Source organism: Cupressus sempervirens, chromosome 4 (assembly GCF_028749045.1).
Source record: "Cupressus sempervirens isolate cs-2001-9-10 chromosome 4, ASM2874904v1, whole genome shotgun sequence".
Taxonomy (NCBI): Eukaryota; Viridiplantae; Streptophyta; class Pinopsida; order Cupressales; family Cupressaceae; genus Cupressus; species Cupressus sempervirens.
Genome location: NC_143121.1, coordinates 189,044,256 through 189,070,183, shown reverse-complemented (window position 1 = coordinate 189,070,183; position 25,928 = coordinate 189,044,256). Strand labels below are relative to the sequence as shown.

Below are 25,928 nucleotides of genomic sequence, written 5' to 3'. Positions count from 1 at the left end.
AACATGGTATATTACAAACCTAATCTATAAATAAATTTCGTTCTCATGAAAAGATCCTTACGCTTCTTTAAACTCTCATAGCAAGCCAACTTATAATATAGCAGTAGATATAATTGAGAAGGATAGTCATGATGTAATTTGGAGGAAGAAAACTCCCTCTAGATATATTCTTATCATTTTTTAAATGATGTAATTGATTTCTAGTAATAAAAGTCACACTGCACCAACTAACAAATAAATTGTGACATAATTTGAGAGTATCAATAGAACATGTTAGATATTTTTCAAAAATCTAGGTTTGAGGTTACTAGAAGAGGCTTGGTCCCACAAATCACTATCCTTCTTGAGGTTCTTCTCCTCAAAATTGGGATTTTTTCCACATATTTCTCTATAGATAATCCTAGTTCTATAGACAAGTATCAAACTAAAGATTGTTGCAAGAACATGCTCCCCTGACATGGAGATTGTTGACCAAATTTGCCTTACCACAAAAACCACCACATTTGAAATTAAAGGATAAACAACCACTCCCCATTTTATATTCAATGCCATGGAAATAAGATATCGTAAGGTCAGGAGATGAAAGTCAAGGGCCTAACGAAAGTTCATAAGATTTTATGAGGAAAGGTGAAGGCTTGTGATGTTACGATTTTTGTAAGATTGGGGAGCCCAAATTATGAAGATAAGATGCTACAACAAGGGGTCCACTATAAGATTGTAATATCAAAATGATGTCAAAGGTCATCGTAGAATCGGTAAAGTGAAACATAAGGTCCTCTGATATTGCGATATGGTGTAGAATTGGTAATGTGAAACATAAGGTTTACCATGTTATGCCACACTCGTAAGATCAAGGATGTCGTAGGATCATAAGGCGAAAGGTTAAGATGTAAGATCTTATGAAGTTGCCCGATCTCATAAGGTTGTAAAGGGAATTTTGCTTGGTTCCGATCTTATGCTTGAGAAACATGTCGGGTTAGCTATCCCAAAGGGTGCCAGGTAGGTGCTAAGGTGGAATTTTGTTCCAATTGCTTCATTTTGATTCGTCGAGGGCCATAGGGTAGAAAAGTTGTCAGAGCACATTGGTGGGCTAGTTTCATTTTCATCATCAGATGTAGGAAGATCAATGGATGGATCTTCACCGCATTGTAGAAGTGTTTGAAGGTTAAGGAAAGTGGTAATCCACCTGTTTGATGCGTGGCATGTGGGACTTGTTTCCATTGTGGGTCACCAGGGTTAAAAAGTAATGCCAGTTGGATGCCACGTTGTGCTGGGGTGGATTCTTAGTAGTTTGTGGGCCCAAAAGATATAAGGACATGTGCAATAATGATGAAAGTCTTCAAAAATCATCGATCTTTCATAGATTGATGATCAACGTATTCTTGCATCATGGAATTGGAGGACTTTAAGCAATGTGGGGAAGCGCTCGAAGGAGACATGTCCTCGTAGACCTAGTTTGAAAGAAAGGCAGTCATAGTTAAAGCTAACTATCATGTGACATCATAATTAATTTGGAGGTTGGCGTGGTTAGTAGGTTCTGTGGTCAAAAGAGTGAAGACCTTGTGAGGTGGCAAAAAAAAAAAAGAATTTTGGTCCACATGCCACCTTCTGGTTGAAGAACTTGGTTGACCTCTTGACCTTGTTGATTCATGAGCCAAAAATAGGGGAAAGGAATATTTTCTTGCACGATTTGATCTTCATGGTCATTTCCAACCACTTTATAATGAATTACATGCCTAATGAACAAAGGAAAACACTCCACCATCTTTGGTTTTATCCATCTACTTGGTCAGAGTGATTTAATGGCGTCATTCTGTCTTCTCAAGGCTTTGTTTTGGGAAAAATGTTGGATTTCTTTATATTTGAATCTGTGCCTATATTAGATTTTCTCCAGATTTGCATGATTGTTGTCTGCACTCTTAAATGGTAGTGGCTGAGTTTGGTTTAGGACAAAAAATATCTCAGTTATGCCTATGCTATAAAGGCATTTTTTGTAAATTTTGTTAAGGTTGACTTTTCTCTATTTTCTTGATATTGCTCTGCAAAATTCACTATAAATTCCCTTTGCCTCTGAAACTTTATGACATTCTACTTTATCTCTTCAGACATTGATGCATTGGGGTATGTGCAGGATTATGGTCAACCAAACTATGGCCTTAAGTGGCAGTGAAAACTAGCAGATCAGGGTTATCTCAACTTGACACATAATTTTAAAGTGGTTCTGCACTTTATATCAAAAAGTTGTAAGAAAATAATCTATAGGAAATTGAATGTAGTTTCTAAACTACTAGGTCTTATCTAGAGAAAAAAATATTTGATTGGTCAAAATTTTGGATTTTAATGTAGTAGTACAAAAATTTCAAGGCGAAAATAAAAAAATAGGTGTATGTTTGACCACCTTAATCAAAATCAAATGACAATATTTTTTTATATAATTATAGATATAAAAAGTAGATTCATGCTCGGATGTGACACATATTTTTGGATATTTTTATTCCAAATAAATAATTAAATATGAATTTTCTACTATAACTTTTCTAGAATAAAAAGCTCGTGTCTAACCACCTTAACTAATTGAAAACTTTACCAAATTAATTAATTTTTTTTCCCCTATAGTAGGTGAAGCATAGAATGTGACACAACTTTTGGATTTCAAAAATGTTATATTGTTTGAAAGTTATAGCTATTTTTCAATCAGTATGTCAATCAACACTTTACAATCACCTTCATTAAAAATTAACTAATAAATACTTATTGAACTCAGAATTTGACAACAATTATATTGATGGAATCTTGAGAGTGTTACAAAAAAATCTTTTTCCTTTCATTGAATTTTGATGAAAATAATATTGTCAAATGGCTACTTGAAGTCTGAATACCAGTGAAACCCTTCTCAAACACGTTTTTTGAGTTGACCAAATAGGTTTGGTAAATACCAAGCCTAATTAGGTATCCAATTATAGATCAAACACCCGATATGAAATTGGGTATCCAAAAACTCCCAATTTTCAATTTCCAAAACTTTGGAGGCAAACCACCCACATTGGGAATTTTGGAGGGAAACGAAAATTTAGGAAGTGTGGGTATTATTATTATTACATATGATTATGATTATTATTATTAACTATTATTATTATATATGATAATAATAATAATAATAATAATAATATATAGTAACATGATATTATTATTATTATTATATATAGTAATATGTATGATTATTGGGTGTAATGATCGCACGATGCCAGTTGAACTCAGCGCCTGCGTCTGCAACTCAAGCTAGGGCACCCATGCCTTAGCTCTGCTCTCGTATCTCTTAGGGACTGGGGCGGTGGGTTTTTAGTGTTGGAAGGGGCGGCTTGTGGGTGGCTCTGCCTGTTGGGTTGCGGTCGAGGCTGCGATTCGGAGGTGGAGTACTTGCTGTGCACGAAGGAAGCTCTGCGTTTTTGAAGATTTGCGTTGCTTGAGGGCAGTGGTCGCTGTTAGGGGTTAGAGTTTTTCTGCGGCCCTGGTCTAGTCGATTTTGTGGCAGACAAGGTGTGGTAGCTCTAGCCAATATTTGGATGAGAGTGGATAAAGGGAGGGGAGGGTAGCTCTCTCTCATTGGGTGGTTCGGGGTAATGGCTGATGCCAAGGGGGGGTCAGCAATGAAGAGCCCCCGCATGGATTTTCGGGCAGCTGTAGGTTCTAGATTTCCTAGCCAAGGAATGAAGACATTTAATAATAGCCTATTCACTCTGGCTTCTGAGATGGGTGATTTGGGGCTTTTAAATGGCTTAAAGATTACGAAGACCAATGGATGTCTTGAGAGGTGCAAGGAGAGGCCTAAACTGATTGTTCTGGCGGAAATGATAGCTGATGATGTTGAATATTATTCACACCATTCCCTATACTACAAGTTTCTTGGAATGAGGGTTTCCTTGCAATTTTTGGAGGTTTGGGCTCAGATGACCTAGGAGCCGGAAGGGGAAATGGAGATAATGTTGTTGGCTAACAGTTACTTTATGGTCACTTTCAACTGCATTGCAGATCGTAACAGGGTGTTTGAGGGAGGCCCTTATTTCCACAATAAGGTTGGGCTATTTATTAAGTCGTGGCATGCAGGCTTCAACCCTGCAGAGGAGCTACCTAATCAGGTCCCAGTTTGGGTTCGCTTACCAAGGTTCCCAATTGAATATTGTCGAGAGGATGTGCTTCATCTTTTGGCTTCTGTGCTCGAAAAACCTATAGGGACTTCATCGCAGACCCTGGGTAAAAAGGTCATGACTTTTACTCGTATTTGTGTTGAAATTGATCTTAGTAGACCCTTACCAGATGCAATAGAGATGTGTGCAGGTTCTTATTCTTGGGTGCAACAATTAGACTATGAAACTCTTCCGTTTCGTTGTCGCCTTTGTCGAGAATATGGTCATTTACAACGAAGATGCCCAAGGAATCAACCTCAGGAACCCCTTCCATCATAGCATGAGATTAAGCCTCCTGAGGTAGATAAAGGGAAACACATTGCCACTACTGAAGGAGGGACTTCTGATGGTTTTGTTCCGGTTAGGGCTCGGAGTAGGAACAGGGGTCTTAAAAGGCCTTTTAAAGAAAGGCAGGATGACACCTTTAACAGGTTTGAGGTTTTGGATGTGCTTAGCCAATAGGAGGTGAACCCGGGTATGATCAACCTGGAACATGGGCTTGAGGATTTAGCTCAAGATGTTCCTATTATTGAGTCTACTATGGAACCCTTAGGGGAGGAATGTCGGCAATTGGATGTTGGCCAGCAGATGGGGACCTCTGAGGTGCAGGAACCCTTGGCTGTTGCTTCAACTGCAGGTATGGATTCTCCAGCTCTTGGACATCTCAGTGGTTCAAGTTTAGCGATAAAGAATAAGCCTCCTCCCAGGCTTGGTATTTTGCAGAAAGATATTAAGAAGGGTGGGGCAAAAAAATTTGGAAAACTTAGCAGAAAAAAGGATGTGGAAAAGATTAAATTAGCTGGTGAAAATTTGGTGGAGTTAGGGGTAGTTAAGCCACTGGATTCTATTTTTTCATGCCCCTTGAAATGATTGTTTTGTCATGGAATGTGAGGGGCTTGAACATCAGCCCCAGACAAAAAGCTGTTCTTGAGTTAGTTAGAAGACAAGGTCCTGATGTTCTATTCCTACAGGAAACTAAGTTATCTGTGGAGAGTATGCAAGGTCTAAAGTCTAGGCTGTGGAGGAGTGGGGAATGCCAAAGCATTGGAGCCCATGGTGCTTCTGGGGGTTTGGATTGCTTATGGAATCCTAGAAAAATTTGGCCGCTTTGGTGGATTTTCTCCAAGTCCTCTCTATCTATGATTGCTTCTTGCTTTGAGACTGGAGAGGTCATATTATTCTCCAATATTTATGCGCCTACTGATGTCTAGGGTAAACAGGTTTTGTGGTCCCACCTCAGGTTGATCCTAGTATGCTGCCCTTTCATCCTTGGATTTTGGCTGGAGACTTCAATGCTATCTGTGAGTTGGCTGAAAAGCGGGGTGGTATTGGTAGACTGGAGCCTTCCGCACTGTTGCTTCAAGATAATATCAAATCCTTGAACCTAGTGGATATTAAACTGAACAATGGGCAGTTCACCTAGAACAATCGTCGAAGTGGTGAGTTGTGTATTGCAGAAAGGTTAAATCGGTTCCTGGTTTCTTGTTACTGGATTGGTGGGATGTGGTCATCTTCCTCTGAGATTTTGGATTGGAGGGGATCCGACCATTGGCCTATCAAACTTGTTTTAGACCCAACTAGGGCGCTGCGGAAGCCTTCCTTTAGGTTCCAACTTATGTGGCTTCGAGACTCATCATTGCATGATTGGGTCTCTGATTGGTGGAAGAAAGGCAGACCAGCTTATGGTACTTCAATGTACATTTTTGCCAAGCTGCTTCAACATGTTAAATTTGAGCTCAAACGATGGAATCGTTTGCACTATGGGAATCTATTTCATGAAAAGGTAGGGGCTCAGGCAGTTTTCGATGGTATCACTAGAAGGATTAGAGAGGAAGGGGTAACTGATGGATTACTTCAGGATGAGGCTCAGGCTATGAATTTGCTTGAAGAATGGGAACTGGGTGAAGAAGTGTATTGGAAACAGAAGGCGCGTATTGAGTGCCTCCAGGAAGGGGACAAAAATACCGCTTTCTTCTTCAACTCTGTGAAAGCTAGGAGACATGGTAACTCTATCTCGAGATTGGTGAATGATAGAGGAGAGCTTCTTTCTTCCTCTCCTAAAATGTTTAGGGAGGCAGTTCAGTATTTTGAATCCCTCTTTAGAGAGGACTCACAAGGGGGGTCTCCTGCGGAAGCGCAAGTTCTTTCATGCATCCCCTCTCTTGTGACCGAAGATATGAATCAGTAGCTCATGAGGGATATCTCGCTTGAGGAGCTCGAAGGGGTTGTTTTTAACATGAAGAGAGGGAAGGCACCAGGTCCGGATGGCTTCCCTGTAGAGTTCTTTCAAGAGTTCTGGGATATCATCAAATTTGATCTTTTGGCTGTGGTTCATGAGTCTCAACACAATAAGAAGATATTAAGGTCTCTAAATGCTACTTTCCTTGCTATTATTCCTAAGATGGAGGGGGCCGATAGGTTGAGTCAATTCCAACCTATCTCTTTATGCAATGTTATATACAAGATTATCTCCAAACTTATTGCAGATAGGTTAATGAAGGGGCTGGCTGATTTAATCTCCGAGGAGAAAAGTAGTTTTGTTGCTGGCAGACAAATTATGGATGGGATTGTTACTGCAGCTGAGGCTATCCATTCTATGGCCAATTCAAAAGAAAAAGCAATGTTCATCAAATTGGATATGGCGAAGGCATTTGATAGAGTAAGATGGTCCTTCCTGCAGTAGGTTCTTAGTGCTTTTGGTTTTGCGGAAGAGTGGATTCAATGGGTTTGGAGTTGTGTTACTTCAGTCTCTTTCTTGGTGCTTCTTAATGGGAGCCATTTTGAGCTTTTTGGGGCCTCAAGGGGGCTTTGTCAGGGAGACCCTCTTTCCCCCTACCTGTTTATTCTATTGGCAGATAGTTTGGGGAGATGGATTAAGCAGAATGTGGAGTCTGGTTTTATTCAAGGCTGGAGGTGGGGAGGAGCTTTACCCCCGCAAACTCACCTGCAATTTGTGGATGATACTGCATTGATGGGGTTGGCCACAATGAAGGAGGCATCTAATCTTCGTAGGGCCTTGGATGTGTACCTGGCTGCCTCGGGTCAGCAAATTAATGAAGGAAAATCTTCCATCTACTTCTTCAATACTCCAGGTGCTATTCAACAGAGGATTGCTCACACTTTAAGATTTCAAATTGGGAATCTTCCTTTGAAGTATCTTGGCATCCCCATCTTGGTGAGTAGGCTTCCCAGAGAGTCTTGGCAGATTATTTTGGACAAATTTTGGGTTAAAGTTAATCATTGGACCCACCGTTGGTTATCCTTTGCTGGCCACGTCTAGTTGATTAAGTCAGTTGTGTAGGCTTTGCCCATTTACAGATGCATGCTCCAGGTTGCTCCTATGGGTTTTCTTAAGGACCTAGATTTTGTGATGCATCAATTCTTATGTGCAGGTTGCTTGGAGGCCTCCAAATGGAGTTTGGTTAGATGGGATGTGGTGTGCAGTCTGAAACACTATGGGGGACTTGGTTTGAGGAAGTCAGATTTGATAGGGGAGGCGCTGGCTGCTAAACTTTACTGGCGATGGTGTAATGAGCAGGATAAGAGCTGGGCAATGGTTCTTTCTTAGAAGTATTTTCCAAGGATTCCTCCTCTTGATATTTCTAGGTACCCACTTGGAGGGAAGGGTTCTATGATCTGGGATACTTTAAAGAAAGGGGCCAAGCTTATTAAGGATGGATTATTTTGGATTTGCAACAATGGGGAGGAGGTCCAATTCTGGTCCGACTCCTGGGATGGCTATCCCCCAATTATCTCTCAGTTTCCCAACCTATTACTTCTTTGTCAGCAGTTTTTGGATGCTGGGTAGTCTCAGGTGAGTGATTTTAAGTCTTTTTTCCCTTGTGGGTAGTTGGAAATGGCTAAATGGAAGTCCCCAAATGAATGGCTAGTTGCTGATTTGCAGGAGGAGTGTGCAATGCTGCATAATATCCTCTCTAGTAGAAAATGTTGTTCTCTCTGAGAGGCTGATGTTCTTGCTTGGTCCCCCAATTCCAAGGGGATATACACGGTTGCTTCTGGATATAGCAGATTGGTATCTCATAAGATGGATATGCCTGAAGTGCAGTGGTGGAAGATGGTCTGAAACAAGTTGTCTTGGCCAAAATGCAATTGTTTTATCTAGATGCTGGCTTGGAATAAGTGTTTGACTTGGGATAATATTAGGAAGAGAGGGTTCCATGGCCCTTCTATTTGTGTCATGTGTGGGGCTAAGGAGGAGGATTCTTCTCATTTGTTTTTTCGCTGCGCCTTTGCTCTGCAACTTTGGCATTTCTGGTGGGGAGTCTGGACAGTGCCTTGTGTCCATGCTTCCTCCTTGTTGGAGTTTTGGCAGAAGATGGGACGACCCCCTTCTATGGCTCCTTTTCTGCAGGAGGTATGGTTTGTGGGGCCTATCTTCTTATTATGGCAGATTTGGATGGAGCGCAATTAGAGGATTTTTCGAGGAGAGCAGAGGCTAATACAACAAGTTTGGTAGAGATTGTTGGGCATGATTCAGGAGACAGTGGAGGCTAAGTGTGTAGTGGACTTTCCTTTGGGGAAACAAGACATAGAGTTGGTTGAGAGATTGGGGACTTTGAGTTCTTCTATGGTCTTAACCAGGGCTAAGTGTAGGTGTTGTGAGAAGCAAAAAATTGACAGAGTTGGTAGATGGCAATTGCCCCCCCAGGGGATCTTGAAGATCAATACTGATGGTTCTTCAAGGGGTAATCTGGGTCCACCTGGGGTTGGAGGGATTGGTAGAGATGCTATGGGATCAGTGATCTTTATGTTTTCAATCTATGATGGGATTCAGACCATTAACCTGGTGGAGGGATTGGCTATCCTTGCTGCTCTTGAAAAAGCTCTTGCTTTAGGATGGAGAAAAGTAGTTTGTGAGTCAGACTCCTAGGTTTTGATCAACTTGCTTAATGAACAGAAAGTGGCTGATGTCAACTGGCAGATGGCCAGGATTGTGCAACAAATTTTTCATATTAGTTCTCTGATGGACATGGTGATTTTTGTACATATTCCAAGGGAGTGGAATAGGGCGACTGATTGCTTGGCGAAATGGGCTTTCGAGCATGCTGATGGATGGAGAATTGAGGAATGGGAGTTGATTCCTCGAGAGCTTTGTTCAACTTTACGTAGCATTCTTGATGAGGATAGGGTGGAGATTGGTGATAGATGATTGTTTTGGTTGTCATACCCCGGTTTGGGTCTATTCTTTTGTATTTACTCGAGACCCTAGGTCCTTGTTCTCTTTGCATTAGTGCTTTCTGATCTTCAATAAAGTTTTTACCCCCTTTATTTCAAAAAAAATATGTATGATTATTATGATTATAATTATTAAATATAATATAGTTATATATATAATTCTTATTATAACTAAATATAATATAGTAATATATATGATAAATATTATTATTAAATATATATAGTAATATTATATGGTTATTATTATAATTATATATAGCAATATATATGGTTATCATTATTAAATATAATATAGTAATATATATGATTATTATTGTTATATAATCTAGTACTATATTATTATAATATTAAAATATACAGTATTATATTATTAATAAATATAATATTGTCATGAAATGCATCAAAAGGAGTCATCGGTTAACCTATGACCCGTTGTCATGAAATGCATCAAGAGGAGTCATAGGTTAACCTATGACCCCTTTCGATGCATTAGAACCAACCAAATGGGTCCCTAGGGCCCCTAGGGACATATATTGTCATTAAATCTATTGAGAGGGTCATAGGTTAACCTATGACCTCTTTAGTTGCATTCGAACCAATTGAATGGGTCCGTAGGGGTCCTAGGGCCCCTAAGGACATATGTTGTCATGAAATGCATCAAGAGGGGTCATAGGTTAACCTATGACCACTTTTGATCCCTTTTGATGCATTGGAACCAACCAAATGGGTTCCTAGGGGTCCTAGGGCCTCTAGGGACATATGTTGTCATGAAATGCATCAAGAGGGGTCATAGGTTAACCTATGACCCCTCTTGATGCATTGGAACCAACCGAATGGGTCCCTAGGGGCCCTAGGGACATATGTTGTCAAGAAATTGTTTTCTGAATGGGGAGTAGTAGTTGTCGAAAGGCTAAACACAAAAGAAAGGTATATAATGAAGACATTGTGGCATATAGGGAAAAGGGCAAGCTAAGTCACCGAAGGAAGAGACAAGGTATGTTAAATGTGAGTCAAGTTGACGATGTATTGATTGAAGGTGAAATCATAGAGTTAGATAATAAATATGTGTAGTTGGATAATGAAAATGTACCAATTGATAACGATAATGTTGGGATTGAAAATTTAGAGAATGAAAATTTAGAGAATGAAATGTCACCAAGTCATAATGTAAATTGCATGATTGACCATGTCAAAAATGAAAATGCATAAGAACATTACATATCTCTTAATTATAATTGACATGAAGGTTCTAAAACACCAAAATGGATAATTGAAATTGATGAAATGATTATTGCCAATTTGGAAGGGAAAAAATTCAGATTATGGGCTTCAAGACTATATAAGATGTTTTTCGACAACAAGACAGTGGTGGAGCAATGTCAACTTTTTATGCACTTATTAAAGATGCAAAAGATGAGACCTATACTTTCCAAATTGAAGATTTGTGTCAATAAAAAAATGGAAAGAAATGTCATTATTGTGAAGAATCTTTTCAGTGCTCTCAATAGCATTGAAAAAAATAACAAGGAGAAGGATAAGAGAGTTGCTCCAAGGGTTATTACAACCTCTTTGGTAAATCATCATTTGAGAAATGGTAGATATATGAGACAAACTTGTATTGACTTGAACCTAAATCATACTACTTTGAGAAGAGCACCTAGTAGACGAGAGAGAATTGATGATCCTCTTCAAAATGAAACATGGGCTTTTGGCGGGAGACTTCAATGTTTTGATGAGAAGCTATATGATGATGTGAAGGAAGAAATTACACAATTTTGGCACTCTAGCTCAAGAGTATCCTCCTATGCTAAAGACGTGTTAAAGTTGAGAATTGGCATCAGAGATTGCACATCACATACTAAAAATTATTTGGAGGTAAGTCAAACTATGTTGTTCAAACAATTTAGAGAGAATCATCCAACATTTCATATATCAAAAAGGGGTTTTCAATCTTTGAAGCCATTTTATTGTGTGCCACTTAAAATTCGAAATACATGTTGCAAATATCATTTCAAGTTTTCTATGCACCATGAACTATTATGTTCCATCCATTCTACTTTGCATAGTAAAGAAATGTTAGAGAATTGCGGTGCTAGTGGTCTTCCAAAATCATCAAGAGACTTGCTAGATCAATTTTTATGTCCTAGAGTTGATGGTTGTTTCTTTTATAGAAATGCTTGCTTAAATGAGAAGTGTTCATAATGTGGTGGCTTATCCAAGTTTGACACATGTTTCTATGAGAGGTGCGAACAAGATCTTGGGAAGACAATAGTAAAAAAAATTGGTATATGAAACGGTGAAATACACATTGAAGAGTGGGGGTGAGGGCTCTAGATGTGAATTGGTTGCAAAAGAAATCAGTGTGGCTAGTTTTATTTCAAATTTTAAGATAAATATTTTCTAAAAGTATGCAAGACATAGTCACAGGTCTCAGTGGTTGGATCAACAATTTAGAATGTGTAAGTCCAGATTTTTTCCAATGGCACTATTATATCAGTTATTGACTTTGCTGAGAACTACACATTGCAGCCTCAAAATGAGACACAATCTCAGTAGTACAACTCCATTCAAATTGCTATTTTCATCCACATAACATATAGACATGCCCCTGATGGTGCGGAAGATAATCAAAAGATTATTAGAGAGTACCATTTTTATATGAGTGATGATAGATCTCACTCTCAAGAATTATTTTGATTTCTTACAGGAGCATGCAATTGCTATGGATAGACATATAATTTGGTTAGATAATTGTACAGGTCAATTCAAGAATGCTTGCATGTTTTATTGGTTGTGTAGGATGCACGTAGAGAGGGGGTGCCTCATATTTGGAGTTTTTTTGAGTTTGGCCATGGGAAAGGGGAACATGATGGAGCAACAACATGTGTGAAGAGAGCTCTAGTTAAGGAGCAATTGAAGATTTCAGGAGTAGAGCTTCTTGATACTCGTAGCATTGTTGATTGGTGTAGTTCAACATTATCACAGGGGGGACTCTTGATTCAATAGTACACAGGTTCTTTTGGTTGGTTGAGGAAGAGTCAATAGGTGATAGATCAGATCGTGCTATAGTGAGAGACTAATAAAAAATGCATTCATTCTGAAGCTCTGATTCTAGTACATGGGCCATTTGGACATGATAGCTAGCTTTCTTTTGTCCTAGTTGTTTTCAGTGTGATTGGGATCATTGTGAGTCGAGTGAGTGGGTGGACACATGGGCTCCAAGTTATCTTACTCCATTTTCTATCATACCCTCTATCAAAAATGATAACATGGAAAGTTCACTTGAGCATAACCATCTATCAGTTCTTCTTCAGCCATGACATGTCTTTGCATTGGTTGCACCACAGGGGAATGATGAGAAATCAAATTATTGGTTAGCAGGTTGTGTAAGAGGTAAACAAAAGTTTGCACAACTAATCACAGATGATGATGGATTCACATATCCTACTAGTTTAGTGGTTGTCGTTGAAACATGGCTCCAGACATACATGCTTAGAAGGAATGGAATTCTTACATTCGAAGACTATCAGAAGCACAAAACAATTCTCATATATTTGCATCTTATTATAGCAACAAATGTAAAGTTGTTGAAGCATCAAGGAAGCCCAAAAGAAAAAGAACTTTTTACTATTACTAATGTTGATCATGAAGCCCTATTGGAGACCCTGAAACAAAGAGAGGACCCTACTAGAACACTCGACTAGGTATATTTACTTTTTATGTTATTTTGTTCATAATGATTCAGTGAACCAATGATTATCTTGCTTATTATAATAAGTTACTAATAATTTTTATGATATTGGAATGTAGGTATATCATGAAGAGTAGTCATGCATGAAGGTAAAAAACTAAATAATAAGCAGAATGAAGAAAAATCTATTCTATTTTTGAAACTACGATTTTTTACAATACTTTTATTGACGCTACGATTTTTGACACTACTATTTTTGAAACTATGATTTTTGGTAGTTATGTATTGATGTAATAATGATGAAACACTTGAGATATTATAAATTTAAACTTGTTGATTTAATGTAAGAAACAAAGATGATTTTACAAGTAATGTAATTTATCTGGAGGGACCTAAAAAATAATCATTTTAATACATACTAACACCAAACTTGCACTGTGCCCAATGCCGAGAGAGGTAAAAAATAATGTTTTTACTTAATACTAACCCTAGTGACACCCTTGTTTCGGCCACAGAGAACCTCCATCGTCCACAACCACCTCATACCGAAGAGTGTCTAAGGTGCTCTAAGTGCGTGTTGAGGTCAATCTTTCGAGGGTCTTAACTTGGAGCTCGTGGGGGCTATCAATGAAATGTTGAATGCTACATGATGGTCATGTCAAGGCCTAAAATAACCTATCTCATTTTAAATAGATCACATTCCATTTGGATTTGGCATAATGATCTCACTTGATGCCAAAATTCACAGTGTGCCTCAGTTCATAGGTGCATCATAGCATAACTTTTGAAATCGCTGATCTTGGCATCGAATTGCCAACACCATTAGCTCTAAATGGGTGGGTGAACCCTAGTGATACCCTTGTTCTAGCCACAAAGAGCCTCCATCATCCGCAGCCACCCCGTACTTAAGAGTCCCCAAGGTGCTCTAAGTGTGCATTGAGGCTGATCTTCTGAGGGTCATAACTTAGAGCTCGTGAGGGCTATTGATGAAACTTCAAATGATACATGATGGTCATGCCAAGGCCTAAAATAACCTATCTCATTTTTGAGCAATCACATTTCATTTAGATTTGGCACAACAATCTCACTCGATGCCAAAACTCACAGTTTTTCTTAGTTCATAGGTGCATCACAGCGTAACTTTGAAACCACTGATCTTGGCATCGAATCATCAGGGCCATTAGCGTCGGATGGGCTGGTGAACCCTAGTGACACCCTTTTTTTGGCTGCAAAGAGCCTCTATCGTTTGTGACCACCCCGTACCGAAGAGTCTCCAAGGTGCTCTAAGTGCGTGTTGAGGCCAATCTTAAGGGTTGTAACTCGGAGCTCGTGAGGGCTATCGGTGAAAAATTGAATGCTACATGATGGTTATGCCGAGGCCTAAAATAACCTATCTCATTTTCAAGAGATCACATTACATTTGGATTCAGCACAACGATCTTGCTCGATGCCAAAACTCACAGTATGCCTCAGTTCATAGGTGCAACATAGTGTAACTTTGAAACCACTGATCTTGGTATCAAATCGTCAGTGCCATTAGCTCCGAATGGGTGGGTGAACCTTAGTGAGACCCTTTTTTTGGTTGCAGAGAACCTCCATCATCCGTGGTCACCCCGTATCGAAGAGTCTCCAAGGTGCTCTAAGTGCGTGTCGAGGTCGATCTTCTAAGGGTTGTAACTCAGAGCTTGTGAGAACTATCAATGAAATGTTAAATGCTACATGATGATCATGATAAGGTATAAAATAGCCTATCTCATTTTCAAGAGATCACATTCTGTTTGGATTTGGCACAACGATCTCGCTTAATGCTAAAACTCGCAGTGTGTCTTAGTTCATAAGTGCATCATAGCATAACTTTGAAATTGCTGATCTTGGCATTGAATCATCAATTCCATTAGCTTTGGATGGGCAAGTGAACCCTAGTGACATCCTTGTTCTAGCCATAGAGAGCTTCCATCATCCGCGGCCACCTCGTACCAAAGAATCTCCAAGGTGCTTTAAGTGCATGTCGAGGCCAATCTTCCAAGGATCATAACTTGGAGCTTGTGAGGACTATCAATGAAATGTTAAATGGTACATGATAGTCATGTCGAGGCCTAAAATAACCTATCTCATTTTTGAGAGATCACATTCCATTTGGATTCGGCATAGCAATCTTGCTCGATGCCAAAACTCGTAGTGTGCCTCAGTTCATACGTGCATCACAACGTAACTTTGAAACCACTAATCTTGGCATCGAATTATCAATGCCATTAGCTCCAAATGGGTGGGTGAACCCTAGTGACACCCTTGTTTTGGCTGTGGACTGCCTCCATCATCGGCGGCCACCCTATATCGAAGAGTTTTCAAGGTGCTCTAAGTGCGTGTCAAGGCCGATCTTTTAAGGGTCGTAACTCGGAGCTCGTGAGTTCCATCAATGAAATTTTGAATGCTACATGGTGGTCATGCCAAGGCCTAAAATAATCTATTTCATTTTTGAGAGATCACATTCCGTTTGGATTTGACATAGTGATCTCGCTTGATGCCAAAACTCGTAGTGTGCCTCAGTTCATAGGTGCATCACAGCATAACTTTGAAACCACTAATCTTCGCATTGAATTGTTAGTTCCATTAGCTCTAGATGGGTAGGTGAACCTTACTGACACCATTGTTCCGATCGTAGAGAGCCTCCATCGTTCGCGGCCACCCTAGTGCAAGAGCACCTAGGTAGTCTAGTTTGTACCTAGTAATTATTTCTTGTCATTTTGGATTGTAGTTATGCTAGCCACATCACTAGTGATTTAATAAGACCTATTAGGTCCTTAAGTAAGGTTAACTTAGATGCTAAGTGGGTTTTTGTTCCTAGGTTGCTGTTATGCCTATAAGTTGCTCCATAGGGGTTAGGTTGACCAAAGTGGTAGAAAAGTTGACCAAGGGTCAAAATCCATCTTGGAATGTCTAAATCAACCTAATAGGATCCCTTACCAAGTTTGGTGAACTCTTCCAACTAAGAATTTTAAGTTATAGCAAAAATTGCTCAAAATTGTAAAAGTCACAAAATTGCAAAAGTTGCAAAATTGCAATTTTGCAACTTTTTTTTGCAAAGTTGAAAATGAGTTCAAAGAGTTAGTTAGGGGTTTGAGCACAACCATACAAGGTTGGAAACACCTATATAAGGTGTGAAATGACCTTGCTATGATTGTGATTTTAATGTGCTAACAACAACATCTAGTTGAAATTTGTTTGAGATATTGATTTTTAGTTATTGTAGAGCTATTGGTTGATCCAAACTCATACATATCAATGTTATGATGCTAATGGAAGCTTTGAATCTTTCTTGCATTGCCAAAATTTCATGTGGGCTTGGTAAGTCAAATGTGTAGTAAAGTCTCATAATAGCACTTGTTCTCATTTTTCTTTGTAAAGTTGATGTACTAGGGTGAAGGAGGTGGATTGCAGAGATTATTTCAAATTAAACATTGCATCAAAATTTGATAATAAAGGTTGTTAAAATGTTATTAAAAAATTATTGCATTTGAATCGAATATAAAAAACACGATCAAAATGAATGATATTCCATAAACATGAACAATACACATGATCCATGATAAATTGAACAATACCACACTAAATTAATATGTATATCATTGTGCAAATAAATGAAAAATATATATATAAAAATACATGTATCCATAGACAAATTATACAAATATATATCAAAGTTCATGTATCCATATACAAATTACACAAATATATATCAAAATGCATAGATCCATATACAAAATGTGGCTAATCATGCCATCAGAATGTGTATAATATCAATGTTTCTGTAAACAATGTGGCATATGCCATCTCAAAATGTCTCATGATGCATCCTATGACAAATATACTATCGTAGGCTGCAGGTGGATGATCAAAATGCAACCTCCTTGCCGCACTAGGTGGATCAAATCCCTCCTACATAAACAAAAAAGGAAAACCCAAAGTTAGACTACTAAATTTATATCATTCTATGTATCTAACATTGAATTACTCAAATACATAATGATATTTTCTTTAATGAAGATTTATAGTATTAAACTTTCATCATAAATACCTCTCTCGTCAACCTCCTATGTCGGTTAGGAGTCCTCACATATGTCCTCGGCAATGCTTGAACCTCATTGCTTGTGGCCTATGTATGTTCAAGAATGTTCGTCAGACGAATCTACAACTTAAACTATAACATTATAATTCATAGCATGCAAAATTTATAACATAGAATCAAGAATTCAAACTACAACTTACTTGTGTCGGCTCCTCCTTAGGATATAATGGTTGCATTAGCAAAGATACAAAACTCTACTATCGAAGCTCCTATGCACTAGGTGTTTCCTATGAGATACAAAATACTAGTTGTTAATATCACGAAAATCAATTTTGAATTTATTTATGAAAATAAGGAAAATAAAAAATAAATGATACTTATACATAAGATGGGGCTCTCAGTGCAAATGGAAATGCCAGAGCGTCTACGACGTGGAATTTGCATGGACTCATCACTAGTAGCCATGCCCTATACAATAAATAATGTAATTAAATTTCATTACCACAAACATTTTACAAGAATGCATCGATATTTAATCAAATAGAAAACACCTAATTACCTTTTCCTTGTCAATGGATCTCGCCTCATCCCTGGTACTTTGTCCCTCACTGATAGGTGATACCTGCAAGAAAAAAGAAAGATTAGAAACCATATATGCTACAATATCAAATAGAAAAAATAATGAAAACACAACATAATGTACCGTAGATGTCTCAAGGCCAAAAGAAATAGTTGAGAGCGTGACATTATCAACCTATCTAAGCTCCTCCTCAGTCATCAACTAAACATGAATGAAGATCAAATACATGTATAAGTCAGTATGGGTTAAAAATTAAAATTACTCTATTATAAAGATTAACTTTAAATTGCATATGTTGTAAAAAAAAAATGTATACACATACCAACACAAAAGGAGTCCATGCCTTTGCATGCCCCTCCTCTCTTATGTTAGGGTGTGTAGCCTTTGTACATGTGTCTGGTGTATCCTCGTCAAATACAAACTGATACTTAGAAAGATCACCTATGGGACCTAGACAAATATTCTTGCACGTTATGCAAGTATGGGGCACACAAACATGTGATGAGCTCGTTGATGATGAACTCATGCCAACATCATCAACATGGGGAGGCAACACTGACCTAGCCTGAGATATCAATAGGCTACTCAATCTATGGATGACTCTAATAGTCTGAGAGCTAGCCTCTGCAATGATATTAGAATGTTGCACTTGAGGAGAGGGGGAGACATCAGTATGGGGGACAAAAGTGCCAACTTTCTTTTGCTGGGAAAAGAGTCTATCCTAAGGAGCTCCTCCTTCTACACCCATGTTGGGCTTCATGCTCCAATAGTTCACCTTGAGGCCCATCAGAAATTCTGCATACAATTTTCTAAGGAAATAAAATGACAACTATAAATTGTTGTGGAGGGATGTCAAAAACCATCCACCAATGATCCCAAAAGTTCGCATGTATAGCATCATTTGTGTACCATTTAATTGATAGTTTGGGCTTTATGCGGTTGACTTGTTTATTGGTTTTTGGGTCTGCAAAAAGGGCAACCAAATCATCTTTAGTTATATTTAGGACCGCAACCTCATCATAGTCCAACCCATCATCAAATGTGGCATGCATTTTGTCATGCTAGCGAAGAGAAACATTTTGTTCATTGGTAAGTGTTTCAATATTATCCACTATGGTGTTTAATATGGATAACATAGGAGCCAATGCAGGTATAGTATTATATGTTGTTCACAAAACCCTCAATTCGGTGAGATTTTCAAATATCAAATCTTCGATTCGAGGAGGGTTTTGAGGGGGCATTGGATTGTTTGGTGGAGGGTTATGAGGAACATTATTTCTTGCCTCAGTATCATCATTTCAGTTAGCCATTCCTATTAATTTGCAAAACATAATTTCTATTAAAAACAACCTATATTTCAATAATTTCTATTACAAAAAACCTAATTTTTAACAAATTCAATTAAAAATAACTAATTTATAATAAGATTCATTCAAAACATTTTTTTAAAAAAAAATTCTTACTAATATCGTATACCCGTTCTGAGATTGGATATCGGAAAGAGGGAGCTCTCACACACATAAAATGCAATGTGAAAACAACGCTTGGTTTTTTTTTTTTTTTTTTTAAAATCAATCTTACAAGTATTAGGTATTCGATTTCATATCGGATACCCGATATTATCGTGTATCCGATTTCAAGCTTGGTCCTAATTTTTTAGCTTTGGTATCAGGACGCGTGGAAAAAAGTCAGAGCAGATTTTGAAATGCTTTTAGATGTTTTCAAACTCTTTTTTTTTCACATCGCCACTTTTTGGCACACCATGATCCTGCACATACCCATTGTTCAAAGACCTATTTGCCTCCCATTAGTGTATTGTGGATCTCTACAATCTTGCATGATTGTATCTCTTTTTGGCCTATAAATGATATATAAGTGAATTCTCTTCTTCCTTGTGTCATTTATTTGAGTTTTCTAATCTACATTTGATTGTTAGATTAAAACAAATCTGGATGTGTATATCTTTTGGTGTCATGATGGTTCAAAAGTGCATGTATGGGCAGAGATTGGTTTGAACATTCTATTTTGGTGCATCACCCCCTTAGGTTAGAATAGGTAGATTTTCTTTCATGCAATCCTTCTCCCTTTTCCTCCTTAAGTATAGTTAGGTGTGCCTCGATAGTAAAGGAAGTTGGCCTTATTCGGAGACTCAACCTCATAGTTCAAGTCCCACAGCTTGGAGGTTGTTTCCATGTTTCACAAGGTTGTCCTTAGGTAAAAAATTTAGACAAGGGTGCAAACTTTTGTGACAACAGAGACAAAGGTGAAGGAAAAACATGATGGAACATGACAATCCAAGGACTTGTCCTGATTAAGTGGTCCACTTGAGATATCAAAATATGTGAGAGGTAATGTGGATAAATGATTTTATTTCACGTGTTGTTTCTCTTCTTCCTTGCCATAGAGAGTTCCAACTATAAGACCTAAAAAAAATGAAAGTTCCTGCTGGATTGGGCATGATGAAAAAGTTCTCAAACTACCAAATTCCTCAAACCAAAACTTTCAAAAGAAGTTGTTGGGATAATAGCTCAATGTTCACCATGATATCCCATTCTCACAAATAAGGTCCCTATATATAATGATCCTGACCAACCTAATGCAAAAAGCATGTGGCCAATTGCCATGATGATTTATGTTCTTCTATTGTAACAGGTTGAGGGTATGCATAATCCCTTGCAACAACTTCAAAAATATACCCCCCACCAACATGCCTAAGAAAATTCCAAATGTTTATCATTAATACATATATATGAAAGTTCTAGTAGCCCAATGATTGGCTAATCTATCCAACATTATCAATCATGGTTAAATTTGATGCTACTCCAAAAAGCAGAGAAAAAAACATAAGCTAAAAATAAACTTTTATTATAGCCTACATCAATAGACCACCCTTAAACATCACACACTAAAGAAGAAATTAAGCTTGGAAAAACAAGTCAACTTTAACTATTTAACACTGTCAGCTTAAGAATCAAGCGTTAATGTGTGATGTTTAAGTTGTCTGACATCATCAACGTGAAATCTTCCCCTCTCCGAAGTCCCTTTGTTCTTTTGATCCTTACAACTCCTGCAAAAACATGCAACAAACACAACTACAGTTGGGCTATTCTTTTATGTCTCTTCCATTCTGATAGAAGATCAATTTACTTAGGCTTCTCATCTTCAATCTCACTCGTTAGTATTTTATTCCAATTAAGACTCAAATCTTATCTCTGATACCCTTGACCATTGTTGGATTACTTTGATCCATTAGACTCTGGATTCCTTCTATTAAACAATAGCGATTCTTCCAAACTTCTCCTTTGAATGGTAGGATCAAGGTCTGTAGAGTTATGGTTACTCTAAGACAAGTATGAATATTAAATTGAGACTCTGTTCAATCTCGATAAAATCCTGCACAAGCATCATGGCAGGAACATGATGCAAATATGTCTCTTATTTCAATAGCTATTGGCCCCTATTGTTACCAAAGTTTGAAATTTCTGTCATCCCTGAAACCTCATCCCTATTCCCCTAAATTCTGTCTTGATAAACATGGAGGAACGTTGATAATAATTGGTAATTAATTAATCTCTGTGATGCAGGAACTAAAGATCTATTTCACCACCCTTATCGAAACTATAAAACATCGCATGACATCATAAATAGTAAATATGTATTGTTTCTTCCATAGAACTACTAGTAATTTAATGTAACTAATAACTACAGGAAGTATTAATAAAGATTTTTTTTTATTCTTAAATTTCTCCAAGTTCATCGTGAAGAAATATATATATATAAGACAAAGAAATACAATACCATATGGAAACTCACAACACTTCCGTCCAGCCAAAATGGCTCCACAAAATAATGTAAATCATCCTTTTTATTGTTTGTACACATGTCTTTCTGGACATTAATCTTGAAGTAGTTTGATGATTTGCTAGTGAAGATTCTTATTGCAGCTAGTGTAATATCATTTGTCTTATCTATAGTTGATGGAGAGATAGGATTTAATGCCTTTTTGGAACCTTCTGTCAGTTTTTAATCTCTACTAAATTAATCAATGCAATTTATTTCCTATATGGGATGTTTTGAACTTTTGACATCTGTTGTTACTTGCAACGATAAAGTACAATCTACTTTTTTTCAATTGCCTCGAATACATACTATATAGACAATGGTGATTCATATACTACTTTTAGGAAATGGTAATTCATATATTACTTTAATTGTAAACCTTTGAGGTAACGATAACTCATATATTACTTTCATTTATGTTTGATTGAATTTGGGTGGCTTCTATAGTCTTTAACTGTGTGTGCGCGCAAAGATGTTGGACAACAATAAGTTGGAAAATCATTATTGTTTAATATTGTATATTCATATATTACTTTCATTTGTGTTTGATTGAATTTAGGTGGCTTCTATAGTCTTTAACTGTGCGCACAAAGATGTTGGACAAGAATAAGTTGGAAATTTATTGTTATTTAATATTGTATATTAGCTCCTCTCACAACAAGAGATTATAGGTTTAAAAATATTTTTTCTTTGTTAATTATGATTTATTTATATTGAATTATGTAAAAATTAAGAAACATAATTGATAGGCTTCAAAAATAAAAGTTTTGGCTAATGATTAGTTTTAAGGAGTTTTAGTATTCTATAATTTTATGACCCTCGGGAATAATGATTACAAGATAACATTCACACTAACTGTGCAACGTTGCAATATGTCAAGAGTTACTGGTTTGTGTTCATGAGTTAAATTGATGCAGAGTTTTCCTCCACATTACAACATCAATGACCACTATCCCCTCATTAATTTTGTTAATTTTAAAAATAAGGTACATCATATTTATATGCTTGGTGGCATGTGTATGTTTATATCCTTCAATCATTTGTAATGCAATTTCGAAATAGAAATAAATTTAAAAAATCATGTATTTTATGAAATAATATTGCTTACATCATTGAGTAATATTTATGTTTACAAATCCAAACAATTTTGCCTAGAAGTTCATGTCGAAACCTTTTTAATGAGTTTGCATGGGGAGGATCTTGAGTCAAAACAAGAGAAAATATTAATAACTTCAATTGTTGAAGATTTTTTGCATAGAAATTTCATTTTAACGAAATATCTGAATTTATTCACATTTGATCTTTTAATAAAAATAGAAGGAAGTATATAACTTCAAATGTTGCAAAAATATGTATAGAAAATACATTGTTAAGAATACATATGCATAGAAAATACATTGTTAAGAATACATAATTTGTAAGTTCATATACACTATATGATAAAAGGCCCAATGGAAGTGATAAATATGCTTTCAACAACTGATAAATTGTGTGCATAAACATCTTTTATCAAATAATATAATAGAAAAAGGCAATGTAGTGCATGTCTATAATTGTGACTAATAAGTAGTTGCTTAACTTGAATTGTACTAAAAGAAGACCACAAGCTAGGACTAAGCTTTAGAGTGAAAAATGATAACTATATGATAGAGGGAATGGTCCTTTGATCCCTGATAGTTACAGTGTTACCTGTACACCATCTGAACTACATGGATCCTGTAGACTGGTGATATTCATTATAGATCCACATATTGAAAACCTCTTAAAATAGTCAGAGATATGATAAGATTGTTGCGATATAACCCACCATAGTTTCACACCAACAGAGACCCATATAGATCGGTTAAAATTACCAAAAAGGATTCATGTTCACTCAATCAATTTGCAATGCATGAGATACAACATATGTAAACTTGCATGGCTCACATAGCAGAGATATAAAGAAGTGACTTCTCTCTTAGGTGCACAAGGTACCCGGCTTCAATTATGGGAAGCAAATATCATTAGGCATTGAAGAACAAGTTTGATATTGGGCTAACGCAATACTTTGGACATTAGACAAAGTTCTTAAGTAATAAATACAACAACCTATTTGAAGCAAGATGTAACCAAGGGATTTACTATCCATGCATAATATTTCAATCTTTCTGCTGATGAAAAATGAAAAATAACAACAATAAATAAATAAAATTACCTTGATGGAAAAAATAACATAATTACATACAAATTTTACAGCCAAAGTTACCAATATAACTTAAAGAATTAAAATCTAAAGAGATTTGTTATGAGGGACTCCACAAAACTTTATTAAAGACATCAATTTAAAATAAAATAAAATCGAATTAATGGTTAACATTCACTATTATGATTATGAATATCAAATTTACAAAGGACCTACAAATTTGATTGTCACATGACTTAGTAATTAGAACTAATTGACAATAAATTTTTTGAAATAAAAAGTGACCAAAACAAGGGGGTCGGCCCTTACAAAAAAAGATGGTAATCAACACACTACCAGCAAACACCTACAAAATAACAAGGTGCAACCCAGCCATTTAGACAATATCAACCAAAAAGCACCAGCAATAAGGAAGCAAAACTAGTAGAAGTCTAAAATAATCTAACCAACTAATGTTCAGGATCATATAACCAAACATAGTAGCCAAAAACTACAATACTAAAAAAACTATAATTTTCCGAATAAAAAACTATTAATTCAAATAAACCAACCCAAATTAACTGTTGACAATAACTATTAATAAGAACACTTCAAACTATATAAATTTATTCTTGTTCAATCATGCTATACTCTCATAGGTTTAGTTCATAATTATATACAAGAGAACACCACATGCAATAACTTGTACATTCATGTCAGAGTGAGTACAATCATATACACGAGAAAAACATACAACATCTTACATTTATTCAAAATGACCAGAAATTTGAAACAGATTGGATCTCTAACATAAGACTTAAGGGGAAAAAATGGAGGGGAACATCATTCCTTATAGCCAATGCTAAAGTTGTCAATACACTGCATAGTAACAATCGACACTATATCTGAAACAAAGGCCTCTTCAAATCACCAATCAATTTCTCTAAACCTATCAAAGATGAGATTTCACAGCAGCAATGTTATGTCCAAGATGGATAAAACCCTCTTTTATATATAAAATTCTTTGCCAAATTGTCCAAATACATTTGCTGAAACCACTTGATATTAGGAAAGATATCATTCACAATTATAGAAGCTTGTTTGCAATTAGGATCTTTCAGCATGCTTCTCGTATCTTCAACCAGTAACTCCAAGTTAAAATCTTCTACTTGTTGCTTAATCTTTCTCACATCTGACAATATATGGGTAGGCATAAGATCCATGGTTACGTGGATTTCATCATCTAAGCATAAGATATGTGAAGCATATCTATATTTAAGGAAGAGGCTAATATTCCAGCCCATCAACTCTGCAACCCTGGTAAGAGTTTTTAAAAATTCAGATAAAATGGGTTTTTGCCGAGCCTTGGAAAGTTGCAGTTCAGATTCACGAAGCTATTAAATAGTTGGGATTAGAGATTTCATCTTTGCATCGTCTCTTAAAGAGAAATTTGATAGGGATAAATGAAAACTTAAGAATGTTATCACTGGTAAAGAGTTGAAACTGATTTTTCAATGTTAAATTAAATTTATCAAATATAAAATAATGTTTTTGCATGTTAATTGTGAGAGAAGAATTATTTTATCAATATTTTAATCATAAATCTTACATCATACTTTATAATCTGTGATCACAAATAAATTAGATTTTATGACTAATTATCCATCATCAACAAGTGCCACGTAGTGGCATGTACTTGCTGTTAGAATGTATTATAATAGAAACAATATTCGATATTATAATAATGAATATGTATAGGAAATTGAAGTATAAAAAGATAGATATATAATACAATTATTAATTTTTAATTATGTACTATAGAATATTTTAGTATTGTAATATGTATTATAAAATAATATAATCAAAATTAACTTTGTATGTTGAACATTTTTACCATGCATTATTTATAGTAAAATATTAAAGAAAATGTAATATATAACTTGATAATTATTATTTTTCATCAACAATTAATAAAATAAAAAATTTAATGGTAATATTTTAAATTTTAAATGATAATTTAAATTTTAAATTAGGGGTGGATGCTTGTATTTCAATTTTACTATTATATTTTTTTTAATATGAATATAAAATTAAAAATTAAAAAAAAAATTATGAAATAAACATTAAAATTTTTTTACATAAGATTTATATACATTAGAACAATAACTTACTTCACGGTCTTGATGTTTATAAGGAAAATAATAGAAGAT

General features: G+C 36.3%; 1 pseudogene; it reads right to left on the bottom strand.

Moving 5' to 3' along the window:
* Nucleotides 1-273: 273 nt before the first annotated feature.
* Nucleotides 274-21,125, bottom strand: LOC149560627 (uncharacterized; annotated as a pseudogene).
* Nucleotides 21,126-25,928: the final 4,803 nt, after the last annotated feature.